Genomic DNA, 10,950 nt, shown 5'->3' on the forward strand with positions numbered 1-10,950 from the left:
TTGAGAACGCAGTTTGATATTGCAAGTATGACTCTCAAGAGAAGTGTGAATGACAATGGGTTTCATTCAATGAGTAAAAGGACCGAGTTGTTTTTTTTTATGTCTTTTATGAATTACTTTCCAAGCGCTGACTTTTCTCCAGGACATTCATCCATGAACTAGTTAATGGTGTACAAGCCTGGATAGCCTTAAGTAAGAGGAGCCTACAGAGATTTAAAATAAAGTGCTGGTGAAGTATGAATTTTCTACTGAAACAACAAATGCGACATGAGAGGCTGCCCAGGCACCAGGCCCGTCGTTCGCAGCAGAGGCTTGGACAGGCTGGACCTCGCCCTTCTGGAGGGAAAGGTGTCAGGAGCAGCATCCTCTGCTGCTCCCCAGGGACGGCCTCCGAGGTGGCCGTGCCAATGCACAGCTTTCCTCCATCTTTTGCTTTGGAGGTCAGAGGTAGAGTACAGCTGTATTTTTGAATTAGCACTTTCTAACTGATGCCATCCTTTTCCAAGGTGGTTACAAACAGATCCCTTGTCCCTGCAGCAGATGAAGCTTCAGAGAGGTCTCGTGCGACGCAAGAATACCAGAGCAGGGTGCCGGCATCCGCCGTGCTTCGCTCCCACCGACGTCCTCCCCACCCTCCTGCCTCGGCACCTCGCTGCACCGGCCGCGGGGTCTTACAGGGCTCACAGCAGCCCCCAGGGCGTGAAACGGAGCCGAAGGCTGACATCCGTGCGGCGTCACGCACCACGGGTGCCGGCGGCAGCCCCGATGCCCATCAGGGTGTGCGAGGCAGGGCAGCATGCACAGCCGGTCAGCACCCCCACAACGCTAATCCCCAGGGAAAGACAGCGCTCGGGAATTGCCTTATGCTTTGAATTTCAGCAAACCCAAAGTTTTAAGGTATCACCTAAAAAAGAGTGAAAATTGGGGGGCTGGGGGTGGAATCCTGATCAGGATCGTATTTGTCTTGGTAGTTGGAAAGATTTTTATGAGATGTCATATGTTTTTACTGGTTTCCCCCCATTTCACCACGTCATTCACAGCATATAGGTATCTTTAAACCTGCATAGCATAATGTAACATTAAAAGAATGTTACAACAGTTACCCTCATTTAGGCCAATTGTTCCTACTGAATCAAGACATTTTATCTCATTTTCTAGATTAAATCGGTTCCTCGGTATGTCATTAAAGCATCAAACAATAAAAGCAGGAGATGCTTTGTTCTAATAAGTAAATGTTGTGGCACATGCAAAACTACTGGTGTCATTAGTATGAAAAGAAAATCCAAGTGCAAAAATAAAAAATCCAAGCTGGAGTTTCTGAATTTTGTCGGATATTTCCAAAGTTTTCTAAAGATTTAAACAGCAGCTAAAAAAAAAAAAAAAAGCGCTTAATTTTTTTTTTGTTCTAATGGAATTTTCTATGTTTTATGTTTACATGATAAAAGTATTTTCATTATAAAAAATTCCACAGGCAGAGCCAGTGGGAAAAGAGCTCTGTGGGCTGGGTCAGGCAAACAGAGAAGCGATGAGACACTGCAGAAGTCACTGGCAGCCAGAGGAATCTGTGCGCCAGCAAGAGCGGTATCGACTCCATCTGGCTTGGGCTCCGCTTCACCCAAGAAGTCCTCCTTTTGAACAGGGAGATACCAGTCACGATGACTCCGCCAGAAAAAGAGGTAGCCTCCCAGATTTGCTTATCTCAATCTTCGTGAAAGCATCACTAACTTCCTTGGCAGCGGTAGCCAAACAAGAGCTGTAAAACACTGTTTTCCCTGGTCTGGTTGAACTCGCAACTCAGCATATGTGGTGGGGAGCTCCCAAAATAGCTCTCGGTTGCCTCACCAGTCTCGGCAGCAGCTCGAAAAGCCTTTTGTCTTCTGGGACAACTTGGGGAAGTTTAAAACGTTTGGACTTATTTTGAAAGTACTCTGAAAGATAAGAATGATCTATTCCAAGGCCGGGTGAACTGAAGGTCGCAGCTAAGGCATTGCACAACACAACCAAGTAGGTTCAGCACAAGACTCGCACAGGATTTGATCCGCTCCGCGTCGCTGCTGCTGCCCTTGCCTAAATTCAGGTCAAAGCTGAGGCCCTTCCACCTGGCACCTCACCAGGCCAAACGCTCTCATTGTTGTCCTAAATACTGGTGGGGCGATGCCAACGAGGAGGAGGACACGGGTCCTTCGCTGCCAGATCGCTGCTGGAGAAGCCTTCAGAGCACTCAGCAAAACAGCTCCGTTTCCGAGGGAGGACAAGCGCTCTCTCACTCTGGGGATGCTAACACACACTTCGTCCCAGCCAAAGGTTGTTTTCTGACTGGATCTTGTAGTATTTCAGCCTATCTCTAGTTAGGACAAAGCCTGAACAGCTCTCGCTATGTTAAACAAAGGATATCCCCAAGCTGCTCTTTATACTGCAGTACGACGCTCCCGGGGGCTTTGCACGGACGACACAGCGGTCATCCCCCCAGAGTCACGGGAAACCCCCTCCCCGCTGCGCGTAAGGGCTCCTCTTTCTTGAAAATATCATTTGCTCTTGAAAAATGACTCCAGAAAAACATATACATCTGTGGCTTACCATCACGGTGGGAATAAGAGTTTTTTGTCGACAAGCCTCATGTTTCTCAGCACGCTCTCCTGTGCCTTGGCCAGAGCCCTCGGTATAACTTTCTGCTGAGTCAGGCTGCTGGTTTTCTTATCCCAAATCCCAAATGGGTAGTTTCAAGTACTCCAGGCATTTTTCAAAGACAGTTTGAAACCCAGCCAAGCCCACGGGGGTGTAACTCTTCTCCTGACCGATTCGCAGTGGGGCTGGTTGTCTTCCAGGACGGGCAAGCTGGGCTGCAGCTGGAGGGTGCTGTTGCCATCCCAGGGGACAAACACCCTCCCCCCCCAAAAAAAATCAAGTGAACTTTGTGATTTTTAGCAGAAGTAAATGATCCCATTGGGGGTTATTTCACCACCAAAATTCCGCTGGCTTGGCTGAAGGGTTGAAGTGCGGAGGCCCACGTAAATACGTGCTCGCAGACTCCAGCAGATGTAGCACCAGGCCCCCTCCCCAGCCTCAACCCCCCACCAGCCGGTTTCACCCGCTGCTCGGAAGCCACCCCTTTTCCAGGTCCTGCCTTTCGGTGTCTGTCCACGACACAATGAAACAGAGTGAAGGCAAATGTGCAATGTAGAGATCCATTATGCTTTATTTACATGCGTCACCACCTCTTTTACAAACTAGATTACAATTTAAAATGGAATACACAAGGCAATATCTACTAACACCAAGTGGAGTAAGCACTGCGTCTCTACTTCGTTTGGAAAGGGGCAGGTTTTGCTCCAAAACAAACTTTCTTCCAACCTCTGTGTAGTAAGGTAGTATATTCCTCCAGGGCAGCATCTTTTTTCTTTTTTTTAAATATAAAATCCTCGGTAAGACTGCAACATGAGAGTGTCTGCTTTCAAATGAAAGTACAAGATAGCCCAAATGAAAAGTATAAACTGTTCGGCTCTTCGGTATGTAAAGACGGCCATGCACGATAAGGCTGTGGATTTAATATTCTTCCAATTTACATGGCTTGAAACAAAAACAGATAAAACAGTTTTACAGATACTGTATACATATTTTTTCCAATCATGCAACTTTTTTTAAAAAAAAGTTAAACATGTGAAGCCAAATGTACAATCCATTTTTTCCAACCCATAGTAACGAAATGTATCTGGTCCCCCTTCGCAGTTGTTGGCAATTCCTAAGGTATATCGTGTACTAGAAACACTTACAGGACACCGATTGCCAAGCAATGACATCATTTTAGAGAAATACATGACCTAAAAGGTAACTTTTTGAAGTGGTGGCACAAAAATTTCTGGAGTTAAGCAGTGGTCAACTATCCAATTATTCTCAAGAGAAAATTTTTTTACAAAATTGTTAAATCAAGCCCCAAACCTGTGACTAGAAACTGCATGAATGTCACCCTTTTAGACCTTTTGCTTAGACTGAGTGTTTAAATGATACCTATGTTAATTGTTCTGGACCTTTATCTGTTTTACATGGTTTCAGAAGGAAAACTTCTAGGCATAAACACGTTCAAAGACTCAAGGGCCGAATTTTCAAAAGGTAGGTTCACCAAATTAGCCATTCAAGTCTGTATTTTGACACCTAAATAAGTGGCCCTTTGAATCTAGTGAGATTTGTTTAGCACCTCTGGAGAGGAGGGTGCTTGCTGGGCACCTCAGCAGGCGTAGAGGGTGGTGACCTTCCCCTGGGCCTGGGGGACCTGGCACCTCTCCTTCCTTCGAGAAGCGACGAGGGCAGAGCAGCTCGCCCCCCGCAACCACGCCGGAGTCCCCCATGTTCGGTGCCTGACACCAGGCACTTCTGGTTTTGAAAATTTTGGCCCCAAAAAGGAGCAACAGAAACCACACCAAACCAAACCAAAGAGGTTGGCCAAGTCCCCCCCTCTTCAGTGAGCGCTGGGATGTTCTCCAAAGCAGGGGCCCAAGGCGTCCCTGCCACGCCAACAGAAACACTTTCCTTGACATTGCTGGGAGGCAGGTTAAGCCTTTCAGCTGCTAATGCTTTTTTTTTTAAAAAAAAAAACTTCTCTGCCATTGACGGGCTGTCTCTAAATCCAGTGGTTTTTCTCCATTTTCTGAGCAGAGCGGACCATAGTTTTCTCTCTCATTTCTGCCATCGGGAGCTAGCTCCGTTGAACTCAGGGGGGCTAGGCTGCCGTAGCAGAGCAGAATTTGGCCCCGCTTGGTTTAAGCTAACGGGCCTCTGCTTGCCTTTGACAGGAACTGCATCCATACCAAGAAAAAAAATAAAATTATGGATTTTGGTCACCTTGGCCATACCATAAAGTCAGGCCTTACTGGTGCTGTCAGCGAGCTGGTCGGTGGTCTTTGGGCAGGCACCCTGGGTCTCACTGGAGGCTCACCCGTGCAGGGGCCAAATGCTGCACCCTGGCACGGGGAGCCGCTGAGTGAGCTCTGCTGGCGGCCAAAACTGCGGGGCATGGGGACAAGCCCAGCCAGAGGGCAGCAGCCGCGGAGAAGCCTCGGGGAAAGAAGCACCGGAGGGAAGTCCTTCAGCATACACTCGCATTTCGGGGTGTACCGGGAAGCTGAGAGCTAATGCTACACGCTCAGAGGAGGCTGGTGATAAAGCTCTCGACCAATTTTGGTAAAAGGTACATGCAACGGGACTCCGATAAGCAAAGAGACCTCTAGCCCAGGTGACCACTGTGCCACACAAGCGTCCTGGGTAGCTGGCTGCTGACAGAGATGGGCAATGAGCATCAGCTAATTCCAATAAATAAACTAGCCCCCATGCTGACAAATAGACCACCTCAGTGTAAAAGGAAAAGAGAAGGTTTTTTTAAGAGGCAAATGATAAACCCTTGGCTGCTTGGAAGAGTTGGTATGCTACAGGGCTACGATAACCACAACCGCACAGAGTCTACACAGTCATAACTGCGGGGAGAAACCAAGAAGTCCATCTTTACGAGAGAACGGTGTAGGGGCTACGATACAAAACCAAAACTTCCATCACACTAGGAGCTGTTGTTTCACCAATATCACCTCAGGGACCTGGGACGTAAGGAGCAAGGAAGGGCCCACAAATGCATGTGTCTCGTGTGCGTGTGCGTGTGTGTGTGCATGACTCTGCATGTGCGGCGGCAGTGGCGAGAGGGAGTCACTCCACATTGCATGGGACACGGGTCGGTGGGAACTCATGCACTGAGACTTTGGGTTAAAAGGCTAGTTTGTTTTCCTAACATCCATGCATAATGATCCATTTCTGTACATAATAAAATATATTTATATATTTATATGCATAATGCTTTTATGCAAAGAAAAAAAACTTCATATATCGCTTTGGAGAATTCTGTATACACTGTCCTATTCAGAACCTCTTCATACCGAGTTCCTATGTACCATTGGTGTCTTCCCCTCTTTTTTTGTAACCCTCCCCCCCAAGATACTAATAAAAAGTAATCAAACTTTCCAGATTATAGAGAGGATCTATACAGCACCATACCTTTTATTCATTATTATTATTAATTATTATTCATTTTACAAAAGAAAATCTTAGAAGCAAAATATATAAAACTGCCTTGTCTTTCAGTGTCATTTATCCTGTTACACTCTATACTCATATGAAAAGCCATTTGTATGATACTGTCACCTTGCCATTCCCTCTCCTGCTTCTTCTGCCACAACGGATTATACATAATGAGAAGGAAAAAAATAAGCAAGGATATGTCCAAAACAAAACAAAACAAAAGATCACTGATGCAGTAACACACCCTGCAACAACCTGTGCCTCAACTCCCGGCGTTGCCACTGAGAGTCACCTGCCAATGCCCAGCCTCTACGCTTCGCTTTTCTGCGAAGAAGTGGCGTTATTTTCCTTAATTTTCACTTTTTCAAACACATCTTTACAGGTGGCTATGCTCAACTTGCCTGGCAGCTTGGCTTATAACTCCTTACCAGCTCGCTGCGGCAGTAGCGGCAGCCCTGCTAACGTAAGGCTGGAGGGGAGCCTGCTCCAGCGGGCAGCAAACAGGCTCCTGCCTGGGCGCACGTGCGGGCAACGGCACCCGCTGTCCGTCCGTCCTCACGAGCCAAGAGGCAAACTCACGGGCTTCCCTTGTTTTGCAATCGACCCTGGTTTGACGCTTACGGAAAACAGGGGTGTACCATTAAATTTAAGGAAAGAATAAGAAAGAAACAAACCAACCAACCCAACAAACAAACAGACCACACACATCACCTCTCTCTGGAATTCAGCCAGTTGATCGGTATAACAAACGCTGTATATTCAGAAAACCCTGACGACTGAGCAGTGTTGGATTATGATCATTTCCTTGCACGTGCGCAGTACTTCAGATTCCCCAGGGAGAGAAAGCAAAAATGGTCAAAAATCTAAGGAAATCAAACTGGAGGTTGTAGGGCGGAGGGTGGGCAGATGGGAAAAACCTCCAAAAAGAAAAGCCAACTTAAAACATCCCCTAAACCATTAATATATTGAAACACCACATACTCATTGACAAGTAACTACTGTAAAGGCTACACAGTGTGTTCTCAACAGGATGGTGCTGAACATTGTCTCCACAGCAGGTGCTTGGCCATCCCAGAAAAGGAAGATTTTGCATACTTCAGAATGAGTTCAATTCCCAAAAAAAAGAGGGAAAAAAAAAAAGGAGGATCTTCAGTCAGGGGCCTATTAACAGTCTGCTTCGTTAGGAAAATAATGCAGGGTTCACAAAGGTCATAAGCTGTAAACAGTATCACTGTCCACTTGCTGACAGCAGATTTGGCAAAGGGTTCTCTCTCTACATCTCGTGTCAGTTTGAGGGCCTGGAGAGGAAGAAGAAAAAGAAGAAAAGACAGTGAGACTGCTGCATGTAGGAAAAAAACACAACAAAAAAGGCAACCAAGCAAACCTCCCAACCCAACAACAACTTACACTGACAAGCAATTTTGATTTGTTTGCACCCAGAAGCTTCAAACGTACAGCAAGGAATAAGTTGCACCGTGACCCTGCCTGAAAACGCTTCTCCCTTGCCAAGGCTTGTGTGCTGCTTTGCTGGCTTAGCTGCTCCCAAGCGGGAAAGAAAAAACCCTCTCGCCAAAGAAAAACAATGGCTAAGTCTGATTTACAGAAACCCAGTGCATCGTCTATTTGTTAAGTGTATTTCCAGGTGAAGCGCAGAAGGATCCTCCAGCTTTTCTCCATTTTTCACGATCACCCTTTCTCAGCATCACCAAAAGGCTGGACAAATCTTCCGTCAGCGTTTGACATGGACCACCACCCTTGAAGGACAACCAAAGGAGGCTGCTCAAGAGAAGCGGCGAGGAGCCACGAATCTCGGTTCGGACTTTGGAGTTCTCCATTTTCCTGCTCGTACGACACACCGTCAACAGACAGGGTCCACCCAGCTTTAAAAATGGAGTTAGGGTCCCGCTTATTCTGTAGCCATGAAAGTTCTCTGCATAGGGAAAGACACCTCGGATGCAGCAAGGAGATGACTACGAAGGGACAAGGTAAGTAGGTGAAACACTGAAAACAGATAAACATTTCAACCAAGGAGGCTAAGGGGCCAAGTTTTTACAGGTACTCCGTGGCTTAAAGATACAGGCAGGCACCAAGTAGCGTTTTGGAAAGCACGTACATTTAAACATTCCCATGAAATCCTTTCACATCTTCAGAAAGCCCACTTGGTAGCCACCTGCGTTGCTGGGCATGTCACTTCTGGCTCTGAAATGGCTTCTGAAACCAGGGCTTAGTCCCCCACACCACTTACAACCTGTTGAGGATTTTCCCCACGATGAATGATTGGTGATTTTTTTATGCAGTGCAAGAACAAGGGGACACTTGCTAAAACCAAAAAGCCATTTGAGTTGGTTACAGTCTTTACTCTCAAAAGATCCTGGTATCAGGCACCCTCATGAAAAACAGTGGATTTAGGGGGACTGCCGGATTAATCTGGACCAGCATCTCCTGCAAGGGGGATCACTCAAAGGCTGTCACGAGATGACTCTCCATCACTGCCCCTCTCCTTTCTAAGGTGACAGGCACTGATCCTATGATAACATTTTATTAAAATGACCTATTCTGATAATGCTAAATGATTGATGGAAATCTAATCATTTTGTCTCATGGTTATTAGAGCAACAGCGTGACAGCTGCTCCCTGCACCATTAGGGGAGAACTTCATTCAGCACAGCTTAGGGAGCAGACAGATTGCGCGTTTCACCCAAACAAAATTTGGCTTTAGCCTTAATTACATGGAGGGGTTTGGGGTAGACTGTTTTGTGAATAAAGGGATTTCCGACTGGATCAACATATTGATTTCTTCATTTTCAAAGGGCAAATTAACGCTAGCCGTTCGTTAATGTGACTGCCTGGCAACGACTCCATTTGGTAAGTGTGTCCTGACGGCCGTAACAAGGTCAGCAGAAGATACCCAGGCAGGCCTGGTAGCCCCTAGTAAAACCTGGCTCGTGGCTTGTATGCAGCTCAAACGAGTACATGCCCTTTTCTCTACTTCTCCTTAAAGCCTCAGCACCCGGGGGGCTGGAAAGGAGTGACCCCCCCAAAGCGCAACCTCACCCGACGGCAAGGCTCGGGTCCCACATGCCGCAGCCCGGCAAGCCGCTCGCTCTCATGCAGCCGCCAGTTACGCTGAGCGTGGGCTTCACTTCGGCACCTGCGAAAAGTCTTGCTGACTTTGAATGGAGCTATTAATTACAAGTAAATGAGTACAGAAACTCCTGATGCAAGTACCAGAGTAGTGTTTAACATTTAAATTGAAAATGTATGTAAAATATTATGCTATGAAACAAAGTGACAAGAGAAAAAAATGGAGGACGGATGATGATGAGCACCACTTGCAGAAGTGGCACTGCCCGATATTTTTTCCTGAGGACACCCGTCCTTCAGATGATAGTGCCAACCTTTAGGAGACAGATGCAAAGCTGAGGCAGAATTTGCTCATAGCAGAGCCCAACCACACAACATTTTCACAGCTCTGTTTACATGGACTTTGCAAATGGATTAAAAAATGAAAAGAAGCAGATCAAAGTCTTAACCTGTCTGCCTTCAAATTACCCCATTAAAGTCTGTAACATACCCACACTCTCGCTTTCTGTCTCGCCACAAAAAGCCTCTGTTAACCCTGAGTTAGCAGCCTGCTGCTTCACAGCAGTAAAAACTGTATCAAGCAGGGAAGCAAACACTCCAGTTACATCTCCATTTATCAGTGGTCCTCAGCCACAACTCCCCAGTGTTCCTCTCTCCCTGCACCCAAACATCTCCAGCTGCATCCTGAGCCACCACGAGGCTTTCTCCCATTCCCGACGGCTGTGGGAAAAGCTCGTCCTCTGGAGTGTCACCCTGAATTTGCAGAGGTAGACGGGGTTTCTCCTCTGGTGAGCCAGGACGATGCTGTCCTCTAAGGGCAACACGCAGCTCTCCAGGTAAAATACTCCAGTCCCCACTTTATCCTTTTTCCTGGCCTTTACTATTGGGTCCTGGTTTGGGGATAAGAGCAGCAGCAGCATGAGCACAGGGAGTGATGAAAAAAATCACAGAGAGAATGAAAAGCTGAGAAAAGAAATGTTGAAAATTAAAACGAAAAGCTGCGAAAAGAAAATGAGAAGTTGAGAAAAGAGCAGAAGTCAAGGAGGGATACAAGAAAGGTGAAGTCTAGCCAGGCTAGTGGGTTAGAGCAGAGTTTGCAAAGTTGCCACAGCAAAGGCACAGAGCCCCCTCTTATGTGTGGCATGGTTTCTTGTTTCTTAGGCTGGGGGGAACTTCCAAAAAGGGCACTATGGGAAAACATCATCTGCCTGTACTTCCTAAGCCTCCTCCTGGAAAACTCAGTTGTCCCTTGAAAGCTCCTCTGCCAAACCTGAAGCCCATTTTCAATCATCAGGGAGCGGAAAGGAAGGAGGAATTTTAGACTTTCTCCCAAAGTTTCTTCAACTTCCTTTTCTTAAGACTTTCCTCTGAAGAAAGCGAAGGCTTTTTTCTGGAGTGCAGTCTTCATAACTGCGTATGAACTTCATAACTGATAGCCGGGATCTGTCACACACGCACGCACACGCTGGAAGTAGAGGCAATTCCACTACGGCTGTTTTGAACCCCTGGGTACAGAAGCCTGGAACAAGATACATCTCCTGGACATTAGAAGAATCCATAGTACTGTATCAAGCTATAGCTTATGCAAGCATCTACGCATGTGGTTGGTGAGAACAATGACTTTAAAACAGAAACAGAAAAGGCATTAAGTGAGGGGTGAGGACAAACTCCTGCTTTGTCACGTCCCACAGACATTTTGAACCCTAGATGCTGAATCTGTTTATCCTATTTGGTGGAAGAGTGTAAAACAAAAAGCAAGTATTTCTGTATTTTCTAATTCTTCAGCTTGCAAGCAATTATGTGGGAGAG

The 10,950-nt window shown here is 46.6% G+C and overlaps 1 protein-coding gene across 6 annotated transcripts in view; it reads right to left on the bottom strand.

Annotated features, from left to right (window-relative positions):
* Positions 1-3,541: 3,541 nt before the first annotated feature.
* The window catches only part of FOXO3 (forkhead box O3), a 96,844-nt gene continuing 89,435 nt past the window's right edge, over positions 3,542-10,950 (bottom strand). For 3 of the 6 annotated variants that reach the window (XR_014227769.1, XR_014227770.1, XM_082307846.1), the window contains exon 3: positions 3,542-7,355. The gene's annotated coding sequence lies outside the window, so the exon portion shown is untranslated. Of the gene's footprint in view, positions 7,356-7,464; positions 7,988-8,850; positions 10,661-10,950 lie in introns of those variants that run through there. The other 3 variants (XR_014227771.1, XM_082307848.1, XR_014227768.1) reach the window with 2 other exon arrangements.

Source organism: Platalea leucorodia, assembly GCF_965183815.1.
Source record: "Platalea leucorodia genome assembly, chromosome: 3".
NCBI lineage: Eukaryota > Metazoa > Chordata > Aves > Pelecaniformes > Threskiornithidae > Platalea > Platalea leucorodia.